Genomic DNA, 27581 nt, shown 5'->3' on the forward strand with positions numbered 1-27581 from the left:
AGGTTGTAGGTCAACTGGGTGTAATTGTGCAGCTCTGGCTCGTGGGCTGGAAAGGCCTGTTACCATGCTCTATGTCTAAATTTAGATTTTTTTTTAATTGCTGGATTAAATGACAGTGACTTGCATTGCTGGCTGCAGTGGTAAACTTCAAGCATAATAGCAATTTAAACTTGCCCAAATACAGTAAAACCTCGTTAGAACGCGGTAGTTGGGGGTCCAAGATTTCATACCGCGTTACAGCCGAGTCATGGAACAGATGCATATATGTCATGATTCAGAAAGCAGGTAAACAGAGATGTGACTCAAACCCTATAATAAGACCTTTAAGATCTTTAAACTCCACTTATTAACATACACATGTTGTAAATGAGTCATAAGAATCCTTTTTTGAGTTTGTGGCTGTTACCCACTGTTAGCCTGGCTCCTAAAATCATTATTTGGGGTCCACAGACACCCGTGCTATAAGCGATTCTGTGGGTTAACGAATCGCGATCTAATGAGGTTTCGCTGTACATGAGCATATTAAAAGTTCCAACTGATAAATTTGTACTTCTTCTCTGTGGTATTTAGTCCAACATTTTCTGGTTTTGTTTCTGACATATGCTGTGACTTTTCCATTTATTGGAATATTTCAGGTAGCACCTTCTGAAGACTCTTCTAAAAGATTTAAATTGCAGTCACATTAGGGGCTGTTGATCCTTGAGGTTAAATTTAAACCCCAGACATTGCCCCTTTATTCAATAGAGATTTATTCTGTGGCACTCATCTATAACCCACATGAGACATACCACTTTTCACCTACCCATACCAGGTGGTTACATGATGTAATGTCTTATTTAAACTTGGAGAAAATAAGATACAACATTAAAGATCGAAAGTTTCAATCTGTAAAGATGTGAGGCCCATTCAAAGAATCCTATCATGACTGGAAGAATTAAGAATTTTGAATGTTCTGGAGATTCTTTGTCCAATATGTTAGATATAGCTTTTAGATTTTTTTTGTTGCTTGTTTTCTTTTTATCAATTTTTATCTGGATTGATTTGGAAAATATGGGTTTAACATGATTACCATAGATTAGATCAATAACTTGTTTTACATGTGGATTAAGGATCTGTCTTAATGTAGTTCCATCCTATTTTTGTACCTGTACATGTACATGAGATGACTTGTCATGTGTTATTCTTAAAATTTTATATTTAAGTTAATATTTAAAAAGGAAAGAAAAAATCTGTTCTTTTCAAACAAGATGCGGATGGAGGATATACTTATGGCAGAATTCACTCAAAGCATATATTTCGGAAGGCATTTCAATACATACTACTGCTTTATCTATGTCGTTATACTTGTACAGGTCCTGGAGAACGGAATAGAGGTTGACAACTTCCTGATCCAAATTGAATGAGATCTCTGTGGGACTCGAGGTATAAATGAAGCATTAGATAAGAAAATAACCACTCTTGTCAGAGTGTCATTAACTGAAGATTTTTTTTGTGGGAAAACAGAGTGACAGTATTGTTGGGTAGATGAATGAAATCAATTGCTGACAACTTGGTGGCATGGGAACTGGTGGGAACAACTCAGAAATCATTTGGATTCCAAAATAAGAGCTTTAAGAAATAGGTCATGGCAAGAGCTTAAAATGAAAGAGGTGGGAAAAAAACTGATGTGATTATGATGTACAGCAGCCTGGAGCATGAGAAATTGTATACCAGTCAGTGTTGGAAAATAGAATGATGGATTTTTTATATTTTAATGAGTGTAAATATTGATTCTCTGGAAGAGATTTTGGTGGAGTAAATACTAATTTGCTTGATGCCAACCAGCATGGACACATTTATGGTCTGAGGGAGAGGGAGTGATGGCAGGAATAAACCTTTTCAACTTCAAAAGGAGACAACAAAGCTTGACTCCAAGATGAGCTTTATGCTTTCTACATCCGATTTGATACCAGAACAAGGAGAAACCATTGCACAGCCCCACATCCCTTATCAGTATCTGAAGATGATGTATGGGCTGCCTTCAGGAGAGTGAACCAAAAGAAAGCATCCAGTCCTGGCCAAGTACTGAAAACTTGTGCCAATGTTTTCATGGATATCTTCAACATCCCACTCTGACAACAACATGGTAACCACCTCTTTAAAACAATCATACCAGTGCCAAAAAGAGTGTGATCACCTGCCTTAATGACTACCAACCAATGGCTTTCACATCCACAGTGATGAAGTGTTTTGAAAGGCTGTTGAAGCATATCATCTCCTGTCTGAACAGTGACATGCATCCATTCATTCCAATTTGCCTACCGCAGCAACAGTCTACGAAAGATGCCATTTCACTGGCTCTACACAAATCCTGGAACATGTTGTCAGCAAAGACTCACATCAGGATGTTGCTTGTTGACTACAGTTCGGCATTCAACTCCGTCATCCCCTCTAAACCGATCAGCAAACTCCAATACCTGGGCTTTGATATCCCATTGTGTAATTTGATCCTGGATTTCCTCATCTCCAAATCCCAATCAGTACAGATTGGCCAGATCATCTCTTCCACAATCTCCATCAGTACTAAAGCTCCACAGAGCTGAGTATTTAGCTCGCTTTACTCATATGACAGCATGGCTCAGTACAACACCAGGCACACATTTACAAGTTTGATGATGATACCATGGTAGTGGGATGTGTAAAAAGGGGCTATGAGTCAGCATACAGGAGGGAGATTGAAAACTTGGTGGTAGGGTGTGCTAATAACAACCTCTTGTGCAATGTCACCAAAACCACGGAGCTGATTTAGATTTTAGGAAGAGAAAACCAGAGATGTATGAACCAGTGATTGTAGTTGGGGGGTGGGGTGGAAAGATCAGTGATGGAGAGGGTTTAAGTTACTATCTTGAAGGACCCCAACATTCTAATGTCATCACATGTCAGTGCCTTCACTTCCTCAGGACTTTGCAGAGAGTCGATATGACATCAGAAACCTTGGCAAACTTCTACATGTGTGTAGTGGAAGGTCTGCATCACAGCCTGTTATGGGATACCAATACATTGGAGTTGAAAAGGGGGAGAATGCTGGACCAAAAACACAAGTCTTTGGCTCATCCTTTTTAAAAAAAAAAATTAGATTTCTAAGAGAAGAAATGAACTGCTCTTTAATGCATCAGAATAATTTTGCCTGAAAGAAAACAAGGTATGTCAGTGATATCAATTAACGAGTGATTGTCCCAAAATTCCATCAACTTGTTCTGGACTGCTTCCAATTTAGTCTCTTTTGTTCTTTGTTAATATACTAGGTATTTTTTTTACCCTATTCATGAAAAGAAACATAAATCTCCCTTTGCATTCCAATAGTGTTTTCTCAAATGAATTAACAGAGGAAAAGATACTCAAATTAGCAGCAGAGATGACTTGTGTTCATTTTGTTTTCAATGAAAATCATGCCATTTAAAAAAATATATATTTTATTGAATTTAACAAAAACTCTTTACATAATGTACATTAATGGTAACAAATCAAATCATATATATGTCACAAAACACACAAATGCTGCATAAAGGCACTGTTTGATCTGCTGAGTTTCTCCAGCATTTGTGCGTTTTTTCACTTAACCACGGTATCAACAGAATCCTGTGTTTTACCCCCATATTTATGTCACATATCAATTAAAAAATGAGAAGCATAACCATAGTTATTATATTAACTTATTTTGTTCAGGACATCAAATTCTATAATTATATGAGTTATAATTTATTTTTTAAATTATTATAATGTCCAGAATTAATATTGAAAACAAAATTTATAGAAATAATACACAAAATTCCCTTACATAAGATATTTTATACTTCTCTGATGTGATCATGTTATTCTGTGATATGATCTGTAATCTGCAGTTAAACCACCCCCACTTACTTATGAGTTAATAATGAAAAGGAAAAAAAGAAAAAAAAATTCTCCTGACTAATCTACTCCCTCCCTCTAAACAAGGTTATCTATACATATTGTAAATATGAATCGAAACCAGCCCCCAGACACCAGGCAGGGAATCCCCAGAGCATCCACACCACTTAAATTCTCAGGTTATGATAATAATCTGTGAATGGGCCCCACATCTTATCAAATTCAGATTTTGCATCTTTAATATTATATCTAATTTTTTTCCAAACTTAAATAAGACATGATATCATGTGAGTGGGTGAAACATTATCTTTCCACTTCATCAAAATTGCTCATCTAGCTATCAACAAAGCAAAAGCTAAAATTCTTTTCTGGGTTGAGGACAGAGATGTATCCTCTTCTAGAGAAACATCAGATAAAGCAATCAAAGGGGAATGGTTCTCATTTAGCCTTAAGTATTGTTGATAAAGTTTCAAATAATGGATAATAGATCCCTATCAGGATAAATATGAGATAATTTAACTTTAGAAGTGTGTATTCTGTGCACCACCTTAAATTTCAACAAATAATATCATACACAAAATGAAAATCATTGATCAAATTAAGTGTCCTAATCCTTGCCCAAGAATGATCTATTCAAATCATGTTCCCAATCATTCTTAATCCTGGCCATTGAGACCATTCTTAAATCCTTTAAATTATTATAAATATTTAATATTAATCCTCCATGGGAAAATTGCAAATCAAGAATATTCGCTTCAGAGATTTGAGGAAAATCAGAAAGTTTGTACTAAACTAAATGGCTAATTTGTAAATATCTAAAGTAGTACCTATTAGAAAGATTAAATTTTGCTGATAGTTGTTCAAAAGAAGCAAAATTACCTTGAATAAAAATATCTTTAAAACTTTTAATGCCTAATCTATTCCATTCCTTAAAACCTACATCTAATAAAGAGGGTTGGAAAAGATGATTCAGTACAATAGGAATGGCAAGAGATAAACTATGATAACCAAAGAAATTCCTAAATTGTGTCCATAATCCTTAATCTTTGCATCATTATTGGGTTCTTAGTCAATTTAGAAAAAACTGAAAGGTAAAAATGAACTAAAAATAGCCAACATAGATCTCTTTTTAGAAAAATTCAATTCCATTTCTACACATGAAGGGCAGTCAGCTAACTTATCAAAATGTAACAATAAGAATAAATTGCCTATATTGGCTGCCCAATAATAGAATCTAAACTTTGATGCCATTTTTAAAATCCAATTTATAAAACGATTTGGCAATGTGATGCAATGAACTTTACAAAGACCTCTTGGGTCACCTGGAGGCATCTAATGAAGTTGTATGTTTGTTGACACCAGTCTAAATCAGTGCACATCTCTTCCTGAAGCTCTACTTTATCCCATATACCAAAAATAAAAGTTCTAAAATTGGAATAATCTTCAAAAAATGTAATAATCAAATCACATACCAGGGTGTGTCCAAAATGTCTTTGGAGCAATGATTTATTCCATGTGTTCATAGTTGTGTCCATTATTATGCCAGAGACAAATAGGTGTGGCAAGTACAGAAGTATTTCAGCTAGTTGTGACTGGTGTTTTCCAAACTAAGGCTGGAGTCTCTGGAAAATGTGCTGTGACTGGGAAGAGCAGTCACACTTAAGTGTTTTATTCTCTGGTACTAATTTGGAAACTTATCTCAAAATAGGCTTTTGGGAATTCCAGTGATTGAAATGAGGCAAAATATCAGTCAATCCACACCAGATTAAATCATTTAATCTAAATTTGGACCTTTTCCATGTGAAATGTTTTTGGTGAAAAGATAACAAAGATAATTTTGATTATATTTTTAAATTTTATTTTAATAAAAGTTTTTATCCATACATGTAATCATAGCCAAATATAAAATACATAATCAAATATTAATGTCATATCCATTATTTATGATGATATAAAACCCCAAACCCTCTTCCCTCTTAACAAATCCCCAAGAAAAAGAAAGAAATGAGGAAAAAGTGTGAAAGAAAAAAAATTAGGAAAGTAAGAAAGCAAGAAAAGAAACCTGGTTGCCAAAGGACACCCCTCATCACACGGCTCTTACCATATATGTCTTGTAATTCTTCCAAGAAGGTTAATGAGGTTCTTGAAGTTTAATGAAAACCTCTATAAATCAATTCCCATAACTTGTAAATACAGGCATCAAATTTTCAAAAATGCATCATATTTATTTCTCAAATTACAAGTAATCTTCTCAGAGGAATGCACTTATGCATTTCTGCATTCCATCACTCCAGACCTAAATAAGAGTCCAATGTCCACATTACTGCTATACATTTTCTTCCTACTGCCAACATAATCTTTACAAATTCTGTTTGGTGTATGGATAATTTCAATTTTGTTCTTATCCTGACAATATTACCTCATAAAAATAACATTGGGTTTGTGGAAATTTAATTCCTGTAAATGGTTCTTTAAAAAAATTGCCATATTTATCCAAAAGGGTCTCACTTTAGGGCAGGACCAAGTAGAAGGTAAAAAAGAAAGTACTTATCTCCTGACCACATCTAAAACACTGGTTTGATAAATCTGATTTCAATCTATTTAATTTCTGTGGCATGAGATATAACTGATGTAAAAGAAAATTATATTGAACTTATATGTATCTACCATTTTATAGTGTTTTTCATACTATCTTGACATAATTCTGACCAATTTTGTTAGTCAATATTAATATTTAAATCTGTTTCCCATCACTGTCTGGACCTATATATCCCCTGTTTAGGAGGCCCTTTCTGCAATAAAGTGCACATAGCTGAAATAAATTTCTTCAAATATCGATATTTCCACATCACCTCATTTCAGTAATGACATTGTTGGGACCAATTTAACTGTTAAATATGCCATTAATTGATCATAACAAAAAGTGTATTTTGTATTTGTTCAAATGACATTAAATTTTCTCCATTGTCAGAGGTATTTTGGGTTGCACAAACACCCCCCCATTCCAATTTCATTGTTTATCTTATTCCAGATATTAAGTAAATGTTTCAACAAAGGTTTTTCCCACTCCCCAGATATTAATTTTGGTTCCCATTTATATATAAGGTCTTCTGATATTCTCTCTCCTATTTTATTGATTTCTATTTTAATCAATGCTGACTTCTCTCCCTCTTCAAAATATGAAGCAATAAACCTCATTTGAGCTGCCTTATAATAATTTTTAAAATTTGGAAGCTGTAAGCCTCCTAACTCAAATTTCCATGTTAGTTTATCTGAAGAAACCTTTGACATCTTGCCCTTCCAGAGAAAATTTTCTTATATTTATTTAACTCCTGAAAAATCTTTTGTGGTAACATTATTGGCAATGCTTGAAATAAGTATTGTACTCTAGGAAATACATTCATTTTAATACAGTTAACTCTATCCAATAATTTTATTGGCAATGTCATCCACTTATTCAAAACTTCACCAATTTTCTGAAATAAAGGTAAATATTTCAATTTATATAAATTATTTAATTTATTATCTACCAATCTCCCTAAATATTTCATTCATTGGACATTTAAATTGAATATCTTTTTGGCACTGAGTATAATCCCTTACAGTGAGGGGCATAATTTCACTTTTATCCCTATTTATTTTAAAGCCTGATACTTTCCCATATTCATCCAATCTTAAATATAATTTATGTATCAAACCTAATGGCTGTGTCAAATAAATCAAAACATCATCAGCAAATAAAATAATTTTACATTCCTCTTTGATTAACTTTAAATCCTTTAATATAAGGATCAGATCCAATCAGTTCTGTGTGGTTCTATTGCTAGAATAAATAAAGCTGGTGATAGTGGACATTCTTGTCTACTAGATCTCATTAACTAAAATAGTGTTGAAACCTGCCAATTAGTTACAACTTTAGCTTTAGATTCATTATATAAGGCTCTAATCTAATTTGCAAATATGTTTTTCCACATCTAAAACCACTGCCACACTTAAATCTCCCAACTTTTGTGCCAAATATATTATATACTAAGTAGTCTGGTTATATTATCTGCAGACTGTCTCTTTTGTACCAACCCTATCTGATCCATATTTATCAACTTTGGTAAAAATGTTGTCAGTCTATCAGCTAAAATTTTTGCAATTATCTTATAATCTGTATTTAGTAATGAAATAGGTCTATATGATGATGGTTTTAAAGGATCTCTTTTTTTTGGATATTTCTGTTATTGCAGTGGAAAAAGATTCTGGAAAAGTGTGTTACTTCTGCTTGGTCTAGTACCTCCATAAGGAGGGGAATGAACAAATCTTTAAATTCTTTATAAAATTGAGGCAGGAAACCACCCTCTCCTGGAAATTTATTGCTTTGTAATGAATTAAGTGCCTCCCTCACCTCCATCGGGGTGTAGGGGGCATCTAGTTCCACTTGCACCTGCAAACTTAATCTTGGCATTTTTATTTGTGACAAAAAGAATTCTATTTTGTTATCATCTCCCTGTGACTCTGATTGATATAGCTTAGAATAAAATTGCTTAAAAGCTTTGTTAATTTCTTGAGGTTTATAAGTAGTTGCATTCGACTCCATCTTAATTGCATTACTCATTCTTGAAACTTATTCTGCTTTTAACTGCCAAGCAAGGACCTTATGGACCCTCTCACCTGACTCATAATATGTCTGCTTAGTTCTCATTATTGCTTTCTTTGTTCTGTATGCTTGTAATGTATTGTACTGAAGTTTCTTATTAATAAGCAATCTACGTTTTTCCTCAAAAGTCCATCTTTGCAGATCTTTTTCTAAATGTTATCACTTTCTCCAGTTGTTCTCCATCTTTCATGTAATCCTTCTTAATTTTAGAAGTATGACTTATAATTTGACCTCTTAAATATGCTTTCATCATATCCCATAAAATAAATTTATTATTAACCGAATTAGAATTAGTCTTGAAAAAGATTTGAATTTGCCTTATGACAAATATCTGGCCTTTTTAAATACATTGAGTTAAATCTCCATCTATTAATTGATTCTTCTTTATCTGACATTGTAACTGTCATTAACAAAGGGGAATGATCTGATAAAATTCTTGCTTTCCAATCAGCCTTGGTTAATTCTATCTTGGAAATGTGCTGATATTAAAAATAAATCTATCCTCAAATAAGAATCATGTCTATTTGAATAAAAGAGTAATCTCTCTTTCTTGGATGTATGCTTCCCCATATGTTTATTAAATTTAAGTCTTTCATTAACTCCAAAGTGCCTTTCACTGCCTTTGCCCTTGTTATAACTCTAGCTGATCTATTTCAAACTGGGTCTGAACAAAAATTAAAATCCCATCCTATTAATATATTCTAATGTGCTTCTGCCAAATTGAGAAATGTTTCTTGCATATTTTTTTCATCATCCACATTCACTGCATATTAGTTCAGTGGTCCAAAACTCTGCAAAAAAATTTGACAATGTACAGTTACATATATCCCTGCAGGATCAATTACTTCATTCTGTATCCTAACTGAAAGGGTCTTCTTTATCAAGATTGCAATTTCTCTTGCTTTTGCAATTCCTCTTGCTTTTGCATTTCCCACCCATTCTCTTTTTTAAAATTTCTGATGCTTTGTTTCAATTAAATTAGTCTCTTGTAAAAAAAAAGTATATCTACTCTCATTTTTAAAAATCTGTCAGTATTGTTTTCCTCTTCACATACCTGTTTAGCCCATTAACATTTAAACTTAAAAACCTCAGCGTGTTACTCATTGATATTTAATTTAATCCATGTCTCTACCTCTATTTCCCCTTCATCTCTCTCCTCACACCTCCTCAACAATTTCAATATTTGTTATCTACTATGTTAAGGAATGTCCTCTTTGGCAATCTAGTAAGAAAAAGAAAAAGTTATACATAGTCAATTTAAATTATTCTAAAAAGAAAAAAAAACCTGTTAATGTTGTTTAAATAATATACATTCCCCTCCCCCTCCATTTTATGGGTTGTGGCATCTGCCACAAATACGCCCATGACTCAATAGTAGTCAATCCCTCTCACCGCTAACCCCTCCCTATACCATATATCAATAATTCATTTACAGAAAATTGAAAACCCTCTCTTTATTTGTCAATCCATTTACAAAATCCCTCTTGCTGATTAGATGGCAGCATGTCCACCAATTCATCTGCACAGATGTAATCTGTCCTCCTTGCAAGAAAATCTTCAAAGTAGCAGGTTGACAAAGAACAAATCTGTAATCTTTTTGCCATAAAACATTTCACCATTTCAAATTCTTATTTTTCTCCTCAGCATTTCCAAACTTTTATCTGGATAGATAAATATCTTGTTTCCATGTAATTCCAGTGCACCTTGTCTTACTCCAGCTCCTTGTGCTGCTAGTGTTAATATTGTGATAATGAAGATATTTTATTAATATAGGTCTTGGTTTCTGATCTGGTGCTGGCCGAGATCGCAAAGCTCTATGTGCCCTTTCAATTTTGATAATGTTTTCAAATTCATCTGGTCCCAAGACCATCTTTGGAAAAATCTTATCGGATCATCACCGTCTTTAAGGCCAACAATTTTAATATTATTTCTTCTACTAAAGTTTTCTAATAAGTCTACATTTCCCCAAAGTTGCTTCTTTTTTGATAACCCATGCATCTGTAACATCTTCCATTCTGTCCTGTAGCTCTCCACAGTTTTAACTTTTTTTTATCCACACTTTCCAACTTATTTTGCATTTTACGTACAATAGCAAAGTACTTGAATTTTTCATGTTTGCTCTCATCTCTCTCAGTTCTTTTATTAATTCAGCATTTATATAATATTCTTTCTCTAGCATTTTAAGTTCTCTTTGTCTTTGGAAAGTTTTACTGGCTTTATTTCTTCCTTTTCTTGATCTTCTTCCTCCTCTCAATCTTCATTGCTGGCTTATGATTCAGATAAATAAGCTTCTTTTTGCTCTAAAAGTTTAAACTTGTTGGAGCCAACAAAAACGCTGCTGGCTCCAGGGACATCTTGGATTTCACCATCTTCTTCTTCAACACCATCACCCTGGAGAAGCGGCTGTGATGGTGCTGCAGAGTAACCAATGGCCTTTATAGGGGCCCAACTCGCCCGGGGTGGAGCTCTTACCCAAACGTCCAGATCTATCAATATGGTAGGCCTTGTTTCTTTCTCTTGTCGATGTTCTCGTTGCATTCCTGATGGGCCAGCGACGTTCTTTCCTTTCTTGAGTGACATTCTTCATTGTAAAATAGTTCTTGGGCAGTTTTTTTTTAACAGTTTTGGTTTAAAGTACTTTGCTTATTTAGTACTTTTTAAACTAATTTCTGGGAGAGTCAGATTTCTACTTCCTGACTCTACCACATCATGTGAAGTCCCCCCACAAAAATTGCTTTGGAGAGCCAGACCCAAAGACAAAGCAAACTCGATAGGAAGCAAAATGAGCATTATAAATCTCATCCATTAAAAATAGCTCCTCGTTTACACCTGGATTAAACTTGGAAGTGGAAATCCACAAAGAGCATTCAAACATTGAGTGCTGTAGATTTAATGAGAATGAGGCAAATCAGAGCTTGGAATTAAAAGAAATTGAGATTTCCTCAATTAGCTCTTTATCACAAAAAATATACAAGAATGCATTATGATATTCGTTTCAACATCTAGCAGAAGCATTTACCATGTCACCAGCACAAATGAATAATAGTTGCCAGATCTCAAAAACTCAATGGAGCAGTAATTTTTCTCATCAGACTTGAATATTTATTTTTGTTTTCAGCCAAATTTATTTTAATTCTTTGAAGAATAGCACAGTAGAAGAGATGTGATGTAAGGTGTTTGCGTGTCTGCTTACTTGACGTAAGAAACAAAATCGTATCCAAGAAATGCAGGTAGACAAATGATATGTAATATTTTGTGGTGATTCATTGAGCTGAAAGTGACTAACATAGGGCAGGCAGAATAATGTATTTGTTATGAACTTCCATTAATCTGATGAGGTTAATCCCAGGCTGATACATTGTTGGCACTTCAGAGGATCACAAACTTTATTGCCACCTGAGCACCTCTGATTGCAATAGAACATCATAAATAGGGTTAATGTTGGATGAAACCATTTTCAGTAAACAGTTTGAATGAAATGGAGGCCCAAATAAAGCACATAGGATGTAATTTGAAAGTATTGCAGACAGATTTGTAAACTAAATATTACCAAGTTGTAAGTCTACAAGTCAGAGAAAGATGTTAGAGGAACAAAGGGAGTATTAGTCATTAATCTTGAATTCAGTCAGACAGATCAAAGAGAGTGTACACAGAAAATACAATATTTATTTTGATAGAATTAAACAGAGTGGGATTTGTACACAGGCCTTTGGTAATAGTTGCAAAGCAAAAAAGCAGATTGGTTCAAGCAGGGGTTGAGTTGTGTGTACATTAGGATGTCGCTAAGTTTGGGTCTGTGAATTTATTTGGGATGTTCAGGATAGTTTTCGACCATAATATGTTCTGAAACTAACGATGGGTAGCCCTTTTGCTTTGGCAATGAGCCAGCTTTAGATGACATACTAAATGTATGTGTGAATCTGTCACTGTTAACTATCACTGATATTGAGATCATTGTAGAACTTCAAATGGGAAAATCTACCTTTAATCATGAACATCTATTTAAATATTTTGATTAGTACTGCATTAAAAATATTTTGGTCTCCTGTTAAGCATTTGTGAATGCTTCCTAATGGGTTCATCCATCAGGAAATTGGAACATCCTAACTCAGGCTGTCTTTCTGTGCTTTATTTCATTTATTGGAATCTCCCATCAATTAGTGCTGCTTGTTTAATTTATATAACCATAAAAAATGTATTAAAATGACACAGCTTTCATAAATAGCTCACAATTAAGTGAGAAAAACATCACTCTGGCAGTAAGAAATCGTGCATGAATTTGTGTTTTTCCCCCACTCTTCCTCCCATGTGCAAAGTAGCCACCCCTGTAACCTCTAATTTAAATAAAATTGGAGTGGAACAACCACTTTGGTGAACTCCTTTTCAATCTGCAGATTAATAGTCATTGTCCAGGGACCACTGAATCTGTGGACTGACACTGAGATTTTGGGTCATCCATTGCCACGGGCCACAATTGGCCCACTGTCTGAGGAGCAGGTACCCCCCCACCTCCCAACACCCCCCCCCATCCACATTGTCATGCTGTCATGGAGCAATTTCTTTAAAAGCAATAACCCACAGTAACTGGGTCAGTGCACAAATGATACAATAGCTTTCAGCAAGAAGGTGACTAGATCTGTAAAATAGGCTGGGTAGCTTTTACCCTTAAAGGAGAGCAGGCCATGATAATGATCTGCTAACATGAGAAAATTCCAAATTTATGTGACTTGTGACTTGGCATAATTCCTGGACTCTGCTTACTTCAAACACAGTTTGTGGATTTGGTGAGGCTAAGCTTGCAATGTGACTAACATTGTTGTCAGTAAACTGGGGAATACTGTTCATTGTTAAAATGACAGTAGATCTTTGGGAGGTGACCAATAAGAGGTGTTTATAGACCCTCCCCTAAAAGGAAGAACTCCAATTGCCAGGGGTAAAAAATACAATTAAGCAGAGAAGATGATGTGGAAATCTTGATGATTTGGAGAGAGATTTGGTTAATCACAAGGTGATGGCATGCGTTAAAGTTGCAAATGAACACATTTATTGATAAATATTCAGGAAAAGTAAGAGGTTAGAAACAATGTGGACACCTGAAAAGAAAAATAGAGGGTTATGGGTGTGAGATAGGAAAAAAATTAGATCAGTGGTCTCAATCTTTTCCTTTCCACCCACATACCCTTTTAAGTAATCCCTATGCCATAGGAGCTCTGTGATTAGTAAGGAATTGCTTAAGGTGGTATGTGGGTGGAAAGGAAAAGGTTGAAAACCACTGTTTTAATTGTACCTAATTGACTCATTATGTGCACTATTTCATAACTCTAAAGGAAATGGGCCAATGACAATTTTTCTCAAGCAAAATATTTCAGTAGCAATTGGGTCTAGAGCAGTGGTTCTCAACCTTCACTTCTGATTCACATACCACCTTAAGCAATCCCTTATTAATCATAAGGATTACTTAAAGGGGTATGTGAGTGGAAAGAAAAAGGTTGAGAACCACTGAATTAGATTGTTGTGGAGTAGGTTTCCAGAGGTCAGCACAACATCATGGGCTGAAGGGCCTGAACTAAGCTATAATGTTTTGTTAAAATGGATAAAGTGACATGGTAAATGCAAATAAGAAATTGAGAGACTGACTTAACATTCCTTCTTAACTTGAAGGACAATGATATTATGCTGGGCATCAGGAAAACTAATAGAATGTCAAGAGTAGAGATGAAACTCTGTTTTGAGATGGTCGTTTGCGTAGCATGAATGTTATTAGCTGAAGGAAAGCATGGCCAAGCAGGATATTGGTGAATTAGTAGTGCTTTTTACACAGCCACTTCATTCTGGGATATTTGCAAATTTTTTTATGCTACTCCTTCTGTGTAAAAAGCACCGGCATGGAATGGAGGGATCATTCCAGTCCTGGCTTTTTTTCCGGCAGCTGATGTATTAACAGCATCGGATCGCCATCAGTGCAAAAGGGCATTCCGGGACCAACTTGATTAAGGAATATGACGTTGTGATGATGCATAATGCGTGCGACCTACCAGCAGGAAATTTGAAAATTTTAAAGCAAAAAGCAGGAGTCAGGATCAAACGGTTATGAGTCTGTGAATTGGGTTGATCGAGAGCTCCTTACCCTCCGTGCTGAGGATGAAATTAAGCGACACATTATGGGATCAGTAAAGGATGGCCCGATATTGGAGAGTATTGAACAAAAACTTAGAGACTTTGCTCAGGACAAGTCGCCGTGACAAGCAAGTTGAAAAGCCTGCTTGTGTGTTTAAAAAAAAACACATCAGGTGAACGACCACAATGCCAGGAGTGGTAGAGGGCATTTGGACTGGTCAAATTTTGATCTGTGCTATTCCATCTGGGGCACAAGTCGCTCTGCAAACCCGGTTGCTCTTCTGAGCAATATGGAGGATCCATCTTCCCCTGAGACAGTTCCAGTTGCGTCTCCCTCCTCCAGCAGCAGACCTGATTCTGGAGTCTGTAGCAGCATGGACACAGAAGCCAGCAATAAAAACACAATCAACCAGGTAAAAACTTTTTTTTCATGATTAACATTATTTTTGTTCTTTGTTTTTGTAAGTATTTGTCCATAAAGAGCGATCTCCCTAATGTCGCTTGTGTTCTTTTGTTCTCTAGAATGCCTGCCACTGCAGAAAATGCAGAGACCAACCAAAGCCCAGGTGGTGACAAAGGAGATGAAGGACATGTTATTGGCTATGGACCGTGAGGATGTAGAGAGGGAGTGCCTTCGATTGGAAGTGCAGAGGGCCCATGAGAAGCAGCTGAGGAGAGAGGGGCAGGAGGGAGAGATGGCAGCACGGGAGGCTAATAGACATGAGTGGGCAGAAAAAATGAATGGGCTCGGCAACATGTTTAAGGACCTCACTTATGTGGGAAATGGTTGCACTCATGTCATCTTCTGCACGACAGCACCCTGCTCCCGCTCTACTGCACCAAACTCCAATATGACAGTACCACGCTCCTGTACCCCATAGCCAATATTATTCTCCGGCACCACAGCAGAATGACAACATCTACTACACCAATGAGCCGTACAAGTCATTAGACTTTTTCAGGTGCATTCTCTGCTAAGAATGTGCCTGAGGAAGCAGAAGCGTCCCTTTAAATTGCAGTTCAGGTGGCAGCGTTGAAAGTACAGCACTGGCCACCTGAAAGGACAGCTGCGCCGGGATGCGCATCTGAGCACATTCCAGCTCCTGTCCCTTGGGCTGTCAATTCAGGATGGCTGGCTGTCAGCTAGGACAGCCAGCGCGGGCTAGCAGCGCAGGGACATCCCCACACTGATCCCACTGCCCCACTCTCTCCCCACTCACAAATTCAGTCCCCACACTGTAGGGCGGCTGGTGCAGGCTGTCAGCGCGGGGACATCCCACGCAGGACGCCCCCACACTGATCCCACTGCCCCGCTCTCTCCCCACTCACGGGGCTGGAGCACTGGCGGGGAGAAGGAGGCTGGAGCGGCCAGCAGGTGAGTATGGGGGCTGGAGTGGCCGGCTGGGGAGGAGGCTGGAGCAGCCGGCGGGTGAGTACGGGGGCTGGTGCGGCCGGTGGGGGTGGAGGATTGCTTGAGTCGGGTACCGACATTGTTTCGGCCAGCCCTCTTCTCCTCTGCCGGCCGCTCCAGCCCCCTTCTCCCCACTCCCGAAATCAGTCACGACAGCGTGGGGACAGCCCGTGTCGGCTGCATTCAGATGGCTAGGGAGGCCATTGTGCTGTGGGGGTATCCCTCTTGGAGGAGGGTTACCAAACTCGCCTTGCAGGCGCCTCCTGCACATTCACATGGCCTTCCCACAGCCACATTTTGCCAAAATATGCTGCTTTAAAAGCGGGTCAATTGGCCACCTGAAAGTGCCTATTTTGACCACCTTCTTCCTCCTCCTTCCTGCAGCTGCTGGAGTGAAGTGACTGTTACAAATTTTGCACGTGGTTATTGATGTTGTTTATTTGCACAGTTGTAAATAGTTATATAGAGTTGAATTAAACCTTTTTATTGTTGTTTACATGTTTCCTGTTGTCAACAATTTTCTGATATGTGCAATATACATTTACTAAAAGTTGTTATTTGCTTGCTTAAATGCTTACAGAAGGGACATAATTGCCTCACAGATCGAATGTGTGCTTGTGCACCCTGAGAAGCAACTTGCTCAGGGAGATCGGGCAGCTCACTGTTCCACTCTGGCAGGAAGTGTTCCCTGTTGATTTCACATATATTGTGTATAGCACAACAGGCAACAACAACATCAGATACAAAAGTGGTACAAATGTCAAGTGACTTGGCCAGGCACCTCAAGTGACTTTTGAGACGTCCGAAAGCATTTTCTACCACCCTCCTTGCCGAGCTAAAATGGAAGTTAAAGCTTCATTGCCGTTGATTGAGTTCATGGTGGATAGTGAACCCCTTCATCAGCCACTTCCTGAGGGGGTAAGCTGGCTCCAATTAGATATGCAGGGATTTCCACTCCATTAACAGTTTTGGAATTCTGTGGGCAGGGCAATGTAGAATTACAAGTATTTATGCAACCTCTAAGATCACAAACAATCAGTTCATTAATGTTTATTAATGACTGTTTTACAATAACGGGATAGAACCTGGCCATGGACTTGTCACAAGTTTCATTTAAAGTTGTATTGGAGGATTTAAACCATGCTTTTTGCTTCAGCTTTAAATCATGTTTTTTTAACTTTTGCAGCCTTTGCTTCTGCAAGGCTGAGAACCTGCTTGTGTTTTAAGAATCAACAGACATAAGCTAAATTCCACCATGGGGCCCAGAGATGCAGTTATCTGAAGAAAGGACATCTTTGTACCAAGAGCATTTCCTGTTTTGGTTACAGACTGTCAGAGGTCTAGCCTTGACGCAAAATAAACCATTTATTCAAAGTGATAAGCTATGAGTAAGCAGGTTTTGGGTAATATAAGCCATGGTCCTGCTGCTGAAGTTTGAGACTCTGAGAGGTGGGAACATCTCTCAGCAAGAAGAACTTCTAGAGTTCAGCCAACGTCCCGGTCTGGGGAGGTGGAGAAGCTGCTACCGATGCCCTGACAACCTACTACAAGTGTGCAGACGTTGCCTCGCTTCGGCAGTTGGGACCAGTCCAAGCATTGATAAGTATAATTGGGAAGGGCTTGCATATTGTAGTGTGAATTCAGCTTTTGAATTTGTAATAAACATTTGTATAATCTGAACTATTCTCGGTGTGTGTGTCTATTTTCTTTCGGTAGCTCAAACACTGTGACCAATCTAAAATGAACAAAGTGAGAGGTACAAGTTTACCCAAGACAGAAGTAGACTTGGTCAGCCATTCCTCCAGTTTAAATATATATGTATATATATATTTCATTGTCATTATATCCTATATGGTTAAGTGTGACAAAAAAAAAAGATTGATTGATTGATCCACACATATTACCGTACGGTGGAGTGTATAAACTTACTACACATGGGAAAAGGTATCCGCCTTGATCTTTGGCCTTCCTGTAGGTGGGTGAGTTGGCTAAAACTCAAGCATCATATGTGTGGCCAGGCCAACGCATGTACACATCTGTGAAGCTGGAAAAACAAAAGAGTGAGTGTTTAGATTGACATATTTTCACATTAATTGATAAATAAAAATAATTGTCACTCTGGTTGAGATCCTTACCTGAGGTCATGGACTACTACAATTTGAAGAACAGTGGAGTGCTACTCTTTCCAAATATACTATGCTGGTGTGTCCTTATTGTAGGGGGGGGGGGTGGGGGGGGGAAGACTGAAGGGAATATGTGTGCCATCGGTGGTACCAGCGCACATTGGATACTCTCCATTCTGCAAATCCGTCCATTGTCTCTTGGAGTCGTGCTCCACTTGGCAGGACAACAACACATTGGATACTCTCCATTCTGCAAATCCGTCCATTGTCTCTTGGAGTCGTGCTCCACTTGGCAGGACAACAAAACATTTAAATAGGGCCCTCTTCAAGGCTCTAGTAACTTGGAGTACCAACACACACACAGTGGCCACACCAACACCAAAAATACATCTTATGGATTGATATTCCCGTGGGGTAGCTTACCACCACAAAGCAATGGCGAATCTAAGTCGAGGGTCCAGAGGCTGTCGCCACTTTGTTTTCTTGCACCTCAGACATGGCTCAGTGAGTTCCAGTACAAAGTCAAGAGTGTTCTGAGACATTCGAAAATGATTCCGCCACTCATTTTCATGAAAATTGTTGAGGACATTAGACCAGCACATGGGCCCATGTGATGTCTCTCTCCTCCGCATCATTCTATTTGTGACCAGTGCGAATTGATTCACAAGAACTAAACGTCTCCATCTATGGCATCTAAGGTCTCCACACCTTTCTGCCTCAAGCATCTCTCTGTTCTCTCCAATTTCTCCTCCAATGTATTTCTGATCGCACAAATGTGTTGCTTGCACAAATCTATCCATGTGCGCATCAGAAAGTTGTGAACGATACACAGGAAATTTGCTTGCATTTGAAGAGTGGTATTCTTGTTCTCAGATAGCAGCATAATTACATCAAGATCTACTGCCTTTTTTGTGTAAATATATATGCATATGTCATATATCACACTAGATGCCAACAATGTTGCGTTACATGTTCTGGCTCTTTTGTTCCCGGAATTCTATCTTGCTATATAAAAAGACACACTGACCCGGTATTAGGTCAGCTTTCTTTGTTTCAGTATAAACGACCAAGGCCGGCTTAATGCTGAGTCTTCCTTATGGCAATATCACAGGATTTCTGTGTTTATTTAAATAAAACACTAGTGTCTCTTTATACCACTATCCATGATCTTTCCTTTTTATTGCTGAGTGGGGTAGATTGATGGGCAGTATTAGGCAAAGTGAATTTGCTACACCTCCTTCCAATATCTGCACTTAATGAAGATCAAGCTATGTTCCACACAATTTATTTTTCTTGCTATTAAGTGGTCCCAACATTTTAGTTTTCTTCTTGATGTGACGAAGGTGTACTTGAAGTTGGTGTATTTGGTCACAACATGTTCGTTGTCCCTTTTACCATGACATCCATTACCAGTTCTCTGGACAATAGTAGGTCTACTGTAATCTGGGCCTTGCTGCAGTTGATGACCTAGAACTTACTGATGTAAGGCATTCAAGAAACTTTACAAGATTCAATGGATGAAGTAGTGTGGCGTGGGTTTGCAGGAAATATTGGTTTCAGGTGATCCATTGCTTTACAAGCCTTATTAGTAATGGGACGAAATTACCAACTAGTTAGATAAAAAGATTTAAGAATGCACTTAAAGCTTCCTTAGTAAAATCTTGGGAATCCCTGGCATTACGATTGTTTGAAGTGGAAAATATTCAGATCTTGAAGTTCACACTGTCGGAACACGTGCCAGTAAATGATGAAAGGATCACACTACAACACGAACTACTCAGCTACCCTCTCCATCGGAGAGCTTCATTAATCACCCAAAAATCCACAAAACTGGAGCCAAAGCAGGGCTATCCTCACTCCAGAGAGAATATCCAAGAAGAACAAGATTATTGAGGTACATGGATGAAGACTGAATTACCATCACTGGTATAGTATCAACTTCTCCAGTTAGCTGAACAAAATCCCACATTTTTAGAGAAGTTGGGGAAAGGTTTAGGTTAATAAAAGCTGTCAATAAATAGTGAGCTTTAGATTTAGTGGAGTTTTGCGAAATAGCAAAAAATGCCAGTGACACTTTATAATGGAAAAAAAAAATTAAATAAAGCAGTAAAATAGCAAGATATATTACAATAGATTTTAAGGAAGTCAGAAAGATGATGGAAACATATAAGGTTCAGGAAGCTATAATCGGACAGGGCCATGGAGCAATATAAGGATTGCAGAAAAGATCTCAAACAGGTCCATTAGGAAAGCCATGAAATGTCATTAGCAATGAAAATTAAAGAATACCAAGGCATTTTATACATCTTACAAACAAGAGGATAGGACAACTGGAGGGCAAAGAGGAAAAGTAATGGCTGGAGTCAGAGGAAGTGGGGAGGCATTAACAGAAAACTTTGCATTGGTATTCCGTGTTACAGGCCCAGAGGACCCAAAAACCCAGCAATAGAAATACATCAAGACAAATGGTTACTTAAACAAAAGTTACTTTTAATTTTCTTTAAACAAAAACAGGATCAAACTTTTTATTACTATTAACCTAACTTAACCCTCTTCTAATTCTAAGTGTACGTGTATGTAATGTGTGTAAGTTCTTTAATTCACAGTCCAATCTTACTTCTCATTCCTTCAAGTTCACTGGTATCAGGCAATTCTTAAACTGTGCACAGAATTTAACATTTATGAATTTCACCAGGCTTTGGTGCTTTAAAGATAAATGGTTACTGCTCAGGCAGGTTCTTGTCAGTTTTCAGAGAGAGTTTTATTGCTCCTGGACACAAACTGATCACTCTTTTAATCAGCCACTTCTGTGTCTTGCCAAAGAAACTTTCCCCATCAGGGTTTTCCAGAAGCCCTTACCTTCCAACATTTCTACTGAAAGTGCTTTATCTTTGTACAGTGCATTTTTAACTTATTGTTGGGAATGATTTCTCTCGTTTTGCTTCATGGGTGTGCTGGTCATTATCAGTTGCTGGTTAATTCATTGGAAGGTGAAATTCTCAGAAACCTAACAAAACATGAAATTGAGGCAATAGAAGGGGAACTTCAGTCTGCTGCAGGCTAGAAATGGTTGATTTTCTGTGAACAACTGAGCCTAATGTTTTGATTACATGTGTGCAGGGGGTCATTCAGACACTTTTGTATGTGGAGGCAAAGGTGCTGTCATGTGGGGTTTCCCACAGTGAACACTCATGAATATTTCATTATTTCTGTTGCCTTGACTACGGTCACACAGCTAGACCAGATGTACCTCCATTAGTTTGTGCACAGAGCCACAAAGCCTCTAAGTTAGGCAGGGGGTTTCACTCAGTGGCTTTCGTTATGAAGCAAAATTTTAACAGCGTAGTTGTTTTGCAGATGATGAGTTTATTGTCATACACATTGTACAATGTACATATGCACCAAATTTCTTGCTTGCTGTAGCCAAGTAGATACTTGTAAAGAAAAACTATAATAGAAAAATCATTGAAGTAAAGTACCCTTAAAGACAGAAAATGCACATAGATGATAAATAGTCACAATAATTCTGGTGCAAAAAGTGACTTGCAATCGTGCAGACATTAATTTTGTGCTCTTACATCAGTCCATGATTAATGTATCAAGGGGAGATTCAGGAATAATGGCTGTTGCAAAGAATCTGTTCTTGAACCCAGTGGTGCTGGTTTTCAAACTTTTGTACCTTCTGAAGGTAGCAGCAAGAGGAGGCTGTGACTACTGTGATGGGAATCCTTTATGAGCATAACTGACTTCTTGAGGCAATGCTAAACACAGAAGAAGGAAGTCTGGGGAAAACAAGTTCATAAACTAACACATACCAATCTGCTGGATGCATTCTTTTGTTAACCCTGATTTTGCAAGCCATTTTAAATACAGTAAAACCCCTGGTATCTGACACCTATGGGAATTGGTGTTAGATGAGTGAATTTTCCGGTTGTTTGAGGTTGCATGGATTGGCGAACTAAATGTGAGGCATGCCAATTTTAAACTTTTGTATTTTTAGCCTGTTTATTTTCCTCTTTTTTGCTGGTTGCTTAAGTTCTGGTTAATAGGGATTACTGGACTTGAGATTTTATATTGACATCATTTGGTTCAGAAGCTTCCAAGGTACAGCTGGTCTTGTGCTGTAGATTCTCAGTCTGACTCCTTTTGAGTTGTCTTCTCATTAGAGATTTCTTCAAGAAATAACATGGGAAGTATTGCAACCTGAGCACAAACCAAGTGGGAAAATAACAAATATTCTAGTACTTTTGCAAATGCTGAATTTTTTCTTGAGATACATCCTGGCCTTTGCTTTATCGTGTTTTATTTGTGGTGCTCTTGGTGTATATGCATTGACCATCCTGAACTTCATATGGATTCAAAAGGAAAATAATTCCATGGAAGGGGTAAAAATGGGAACAAGTCATTTGGCCAATTGTATGTACTGGATGTCCTGGAAGAACTCTTTCAAGGAGTCTGCAGAGGCATAATGGGATGAATGGACTCTTATCCTGCAAGATCATGTTGCCTCCTTTTAACTTTGAAACCATATTGTCAAGGATATTGTTGGTACATTTTTTCTTTTTTTCTTTTGTACAAATCAAAATGTATTTTAATCAATTACTCTGTAACTATGTAATTTTTTTTGTTATTATGTTGATTTTAAATAAAATATTCAATGTCAATACATTTGATGGTTCTGTTCTTTGTCCTTTTAACAGTGGCACTGTGGAATGTAGTAAATGAACAATTGCTGGTGAGAATAATTTAGCCAACATAGCATGGGGATTTGGATGTGTAACAATAGCCTTTTCTTTTCCACAGGCGTCCCAGTTAATTGGCCGTCCAGTGTCCCGGTTAAAAAGCTGTTCTTGCCGCTCCCACTGGGCTACTTTTAATCGGGACACTACCTACCTGCTTTCACATTGACCTTAAGTCATCCCCGGGGATAGGAGAGTCTACCTTCAAGCAGAAGCGTGTAACTTGGCCTTTTCACACTGGGTTAATTGACACATTGGGCATCAGTTGTCGCCGGGGATGTGAGTAGGGTCGAAGCTGTCAATCCCTGGTGGGATTTTGCGATATTTGAAGCTGATGCGCTGATTGATTCACTTTCCCAATGAACCCTTCATCAGTAAATTGGCTGTCAAAGCTGGGATAAGGTGCCAGTGAAAAAGTGGCTTTTGATAGATCAGTTGCAGCATCCTCCTTGTGGTAGAAAAAAAGAAAAGGGTGAAACTAAGCCTTCAGGAAGCATCTGCTTGTACATGTTACACCACTGATGCAGCTCAGTGTGAGAGCTTTCATGTTTGCACTTAGCTGGAATTGATTTTGCAATGCACATGATATCTATCCAAGACATGTAGTTTCCAAACAACTGTCAACATGATTCAGCAAATAAGATCAGGTTTGGCTCAGGAGTCCATTGGGGCCATTTGCTGTGAATTGCTGCCTGCAGGTAATTCCGTTTGTCACAACCAATAATGCCCAAATGTTGCTAAACCGGAAAAGATATTTATTCTTCAAAACAAATGTGGGCAAAACTAGCATCTTAAATGCAGCAGTACTGCAATATTAGCTATTGGAACCAAAATAAACAGGAGCAGTAATCATCTCCCAACTGCCTCAGTGGTTACAAAATACTGACTTCAAGGTGCAATTTTTCAATAAAACTTTCAATTTTGAATTCATTTAGAAATCATGAGAAAGAGAGGGAATTATTAGTAATCACTGGTCGACGGAATTGCTCTTTTTTTTAAAAAAAAAAGTTGTACTCCAGTACAACACTGCAATGTTGGAGATGATGTTTTCTGTTGAGTTATTAAACAAAGGCCTTGCTGATTTCTCAAATGGGTGTAACAAATATCGTGGCAGAATTTCATCAGGAAGGTAGGGGAGTTATCCCAGGCACCATTATTTCTTCTCAAACTAACATCTGGACGGCATTGTATTGCTGCTTCAGCAAGCTTGCCGTGTGTAAATTATCTGTGACCTTGTCTATATTGTCACAGAGACGACACTTCAAGAATAATGCATCAGCTCTAAATCTATGGAATAATCCGAAAAGGATTACAAATATGCGACATAAATGCGTGTCTTTTTGATTAAATGTCTGCTGAGATATCCAAAACCTATTTAAGACTAGAAAATATGCAGGAAATTTTTGTTCTTATTCTGTTCACATATTAGGCTTGGCAGCGTCAGTTATAAAAATGGATAAATATATTCCCACATGTTATTTACCATATATATAACCATATAACCATTTACAGTACTTTGATATGAATAAGGAAATGTGTGCTGTTAGAAAACAGTATAGAAGTTGTTAGAATGGTTGAAGTGTCAGACATATACATTTTTTACTTGTAAAAACATTGTCTAAAACCTGCCTCAGGAAACCGTGGTTGTGCTGTATTGAATATATCATATTCTTTTCCTAAGTTCTCTTGCTTCTCAGGGTATTTTTGAAGTCTTTCATGCACTTAAAGTGTTTGAGAATTTACAGAATGTTGCAGGATTATTGGGTTATGTCTGACACAAGACTAAAATTCCAGTCAGCAAAAAGAGCATTGATTCAGTGCAAATAGTGGGGGAGTTGTGGTTTATCCAGACGCACATTTGACCTTTTGTCACTTCAGATATGGTGAGAAAGAAGTGAACTTGTGGCCTAAATTCTTTCATCCTCTGCACTGTACATCATCTGGTGTAGAGCAGGAATAGTTTACAGAGTGCGCAAGCAGTGCGAATGTGACTGGTTTTGAGCAGGAAAATGAGTTTTGTGAAACCAGTAATCAAAGTAAGTCAGTGCAATCAGGAGAATAGGCAGGTTGGAGCAGGGTGTAGAACAGGATACAGGCAGCAGCATTTTGGGTGACTGATGGGTTGAGGAGGGTGGGAATGGGAGCCTTGCCAAGGGAACTTTCGAAAAAGTTGAGTCTGGAAGAAATAGAACTATAAAGCACTACGGCACAGAAACAGGCCCATCAGCTCTTCTGGTCTGTGCTAAACTACTATTCTGCCTGTTCCCAGTGACCTGTACCCAGACCATATCCCTTCATATCCCTCCCATCCATGTAACTGTCCAGTATGGATGAAATTTTGATAAGGGTTCCAGTATGGTTGACGTAGCACTTAGACAACGCCTTTACAGTGCCACCAATCGGGACCATGATTCGAATCCCATGCTGTCTGAAAGGAGTTTAAATGTTCTCACCGTGTCTGGGTGAGTTTTCCCCCGGGGCTCCGATTTCCTCCTACCCTTCAAAACATATCGAGGGTGTAAGTGTGCTGTAGGTCTAAATTAAAAAAAAATTAAATTTATATTTAAACTTACATTTTAACAGATGGGCTGAAGTAGAGAATGGAGCTAAGTGGCAATGCTGAAAGGATACGGAGGTGGATGACAGTTGTCTTGTTTGCAAGTATTTGTGTTTGTTCCGAATTGGCAATAGTGAGGTGCAGAAAAGGCGCACTCCTTGCAGTGAGGCCTGAGAAAATACTTCACTCTTCTTAATATTTAATTGAACAGAATTATGGCTTATTCTAGATTATATGTGATTGCAGAGTCTGACCACAGTAGATGGGTGGAGAGTTTTGTAGTAAAGAAGAGCTGGAAGTGGTCAGTATGTCCCTGGAAGCTAATCACATATTTGTGGATAATGTTGCGTTGGAACAGGTTTATCCAGCACTGCAAAACAGTCAGTGCAAGTGATTGTCATTAACAGCTCTAGTAAAGAATTTTATCATGTTAAAAACCCAATGCTGGACAAACTCAGCAGGCATAATTTATATAGGGCACATAAAGACACATAACCATCGTTTCGGGCCTGAGCCCTTTATCAAAGTATTTTTATTTCATAGTGTAGAATAACTACATTGCATAAATGACCATAATTTCTTGGTTCTAAATGCAACTACCATATGAAATAATATTGGAGGGATTCTGCCATGGAGGAACATTTTACCTCTCTGTTATTGATATTGAAATGGTAAATGTGCGGAATATCCAATGGATTGGAGCAGTCAATACAACTAATCTATTACTATTTGGGATCAATGGACAGCTGTCTAACCATGTCATTCCTTGTGATTGATTCTCTGCTGGGAAACTAGGTGAGGACTTGCACCAAACCCTATTGAATGGGAACTGCATCAACAATATGTCATGATACATCCTACTTGGAGGTCAATGAACAAACAGGAAGACTAGAGAGGCATGGCTGCATCATTGGAGGGATATTGCTGATCAGTGTTACCCCTGGGAACTGAGTTACCAGAATTATTGGCATAGTAGATGGGCTCGACTAAGAAGCAATGTAAACATGACCAAGGCTTGTCAGAGAGCCAATGACACATTCCTGTGAGAATAAATTCAAGTCACACACTGAAGAAGAAGCATCAGCAACCTCAGCCAATCAGAGGCCAAGCTGAGCAGATCCAGAAACCTTTCTACACATTGGAAAATAGTGTGAAGAAATTTGACATTTATCTTGCTCCTGCATTTTGTCGGGATTGTTCTTGTTGACCAGATCTATTGGGGAAGGTGGGCAGCATTGATTCAGTGACATAAAATTTTGACTCAATGCAATTGAATAATTTGACACATGACATGAGGATGAAAGGTTGCCATAGTTGAAGCTTGGTAGTGGGGACGAGCTCCTACTGCTGCACAAATGCTCTTTGTGGCGTGGGTCTCAAACAGCCTCTGACAACCATGTCCAACTCCTGGCCTTCATTTGTGGTAATACCCGGTGGAGTTGTTCTCACTGACAGGAGAAGGGGCAAAGGCGGGCCACTGGCGCCTCGAAACCAGTTGCTCCAGGCAGATGATGCTCGTTAACCACTCCTCTAGGAGACGCAAAATTCTGATTTCGAAACTCCATCGCCTGCTCACGGGAAAGACTTTGGGAGTAAACCGGAGGAAAATCCAGAATCGGAATCCCGAAGGCGGCCGACTGCTGTACCCAGCACTGCCACGGCAACTGCTGTGATGCTGCTGGCCCCAAACTATAACAAATTTCGTTGTTCCTTTGGGTTGTCATTAGCATGGTGGTGGTGGGGGGGGGTCCCAATGCATGAGTAAAAAATGGATCTCCATATCAACTCTGCCCTGGCTTGCGCCCTGCTACCAGAGGCGAAGTAACCATGGTCAACCATGACCGAAGGAGACCACATATAACATGAGGCAAGTGCATCACAATTGGAAAGAGAAAATGTTCTTTGGATGTTTCTTCAAGTTCTGCACAATGTAATCTTCTACCCTCAATGATGAGGTCTAGGGTTGATTGATACGTGTCACGATTGCTGCCTCATGGGGGCTGTTTGGACTGGTGGAAGATGAATCGAATCTTGTGTTGTTTCCTCCTGCCAATGTTCTTCACAGACCCCTATTTCCTCTTCACTGACAATAGTTTGATAG

General features: G+C 38.2%; 1 protein-coding gene across 6 annotated transcripts in view; it reads left to right on the forward strand.

Annotated features, from left to right (window-relative positions):
• LOC138761186 (E3 ubiquitin-protein ligase DTX1-like) overlaps positions 1–27581 on the forward strand; it is a 298252-nt gene that overhangs the window by 67562 nt on the left and 203109 nt on the right. Inside the window, exon 2 of one of the 6 annotated variants that reach the window (XM_069932915.1) lies at positions 1353–1422. The exons of the other annotated variants lie outside the window; for them this stretch is intronic. The gene's annotated coding sequence lies outside the window, so the exon portion shown is untranslated. The remainder of the gene's footprint in view (positions 1–1352; positions 1423–27581) is intronic. 6 annotated transcript variants of the gene reach the window in all.

Source organism: Narcine bancroftii, chromosome 4 (genome assembly GCF_036971445.1).
Source record: "Narcine bancroftii isolate sNarBan1 chromosome 4, sNarBan1.hap1, whole genome shotgun sequence".
Classification (NCBI taxonomy): Eukaryota; Metazoa; Chordata; class Chondrichthyes; order Torpediniformes; family Narcinidae; genus Narcine; species Narcine bancroftii.